Source organism: Blastomyces dermatitidis, assembly GCF_000003525.1.
Source record: "Blastomyces dermatitidis ER-3 genomic scaffold supercont1.8, whole genome shotgun sequence".
Classification (NCBI taxonomy): domain Eukaryota; kingdom Fungi; phylum Ascomycota; class Eurotiomycetes; order Onygenales; family Ajellomycetaceae; genus Blastomyces; species Blastomyces dermatitidis.
In genome coordinates, this window is record NW_025544781.1 from 398478 (window position 1) to 399940 (window position 1463).

At 30.4% G+C, this 1463-nt stretch overlaps 1 pseudogene across 1 annotated transcript; it reads right to left on the reverse strand.

Annotated features, from left to right (window-relative positions):
* Positions 1–1025: 1025 nt before the first annotated feature.
* Positions 1026–1114, reverse strand: BDCG_17458 (annotated as a pseudogene). Its single transcript has one exon. The product of its transcript is annotated as a tRNA-OTHER (tRNA).
* Positions 1115–1463: the final 349 nt, after the last annotated feature.

Consider the following 1463-nt stretch of genomic DNA (forward strand, 5'->3'; position numbering starts at 1 on the left):
TTTTCATTGACTGAAGAGCTTTTATTAATACTTAATTCTCTTTTACACTTTTTATTGACTGATTTGAGTTGCACACTTGTTGTGTGAGAAGAATTGAATGATTTAGAATAAAATTGAATAGTTTTAATTAATTTCTCTGCAAAAAATTAACTTATTTTTTGTCAGTTTTTCTCTTAAAAACTGTTATATTATCTGATTTATTATCAATTGATATCATACTTTTTCTCACTGTATTCTAAGAAAGAGTTTGTAAAGATTTTATTAATTTATCTTAAAAATCAATTTTAGTTTATTAGATTCTCTTTAAAAATCTAACCTAGTTACTGAACTAGTGTGAAAAAAATCAGGTATTTTATACATAAAAGTCTTTCATTCTTCTTTTGAAACAGTCTGATCAACTTTTCAATTGAAAATAGACTAATAAATCTCTCAACTGAAACAGTCTGATCAACTTTTCATTTGAAAATAGATTAATAAATCTCTCAATTGAAACAGTCTGATCAACTTTTCATTTAAAAATAGACTGATAAATCTCTCAATTGAAACAGTCTGATCAACTTTTTATTCAGTGAGTAAAATGAGTTCAAGAGTACACTCAGTTGATGTGAAAAAAGATGTTTTCTCAGATGCTGTTCCTGAGATTGAAATTCTAAAGAGAAGAAAGAAGAAAGAAATAGAGAAATAATAAGTTCTTAAAATACAGAAACTGAAAAAAGCAAGTAAAATTCTTGAAAAACAGTGTTATTATTATTATTATTATTCTTCCATTATACTCATATGCAAGCGGAGCTTATGATGAGTCCTTGCGTGATGTTAAATACAGGTCAAGTGTTAGTTATACAGGAGGAAATACAGGTGTTGAGACCACGCCAAGATAACAAGAACATAGGAAAATACAAAGAAGTGACAATTAGATACATACAATAATAACTTCTCAGCTCAGGAACATAGAGCGATTCATTGAAGCGATTTGTACACCTCTGTATTTATTAGAAACCTGAGGTGCTTGGGTTCCGGATTTAATGTATCCCCTGCGGGTTTCGAACCCACGCGCCTTGGTTTCCCACGCCAAGGCGCTACCAGGTGGCCGCATTAACCATTCGGCCACCGGGGCTTGAAAAACAGTGTCTGAGTGAGAAGAATGAAGAAGTTCTATTAATTCTTTATACTCAGACTAGATAACTACAAGAAGTAATCAAGTTCAAACTTGAAATTTCAAACATAATTCAAAAAACATTGAAATCTTCTAGTACAGTTACTGACTCTTTTTCATCTTCTACTTCTTCATCTTCTTCTTCAAATCAGAAGAAAATATATTCTTAAGTAGCAGAATCTACTGTCTTCAAACCTGCTAGTTCAAAATCTGCTCAAAATTCTGAGAAAACTGAGAAGAATATTACTCAGATCTCTGTTCATAGAAAGAAAAAAAAAGAAATGTAAAAACAGAAGAACTTTCAAATCTT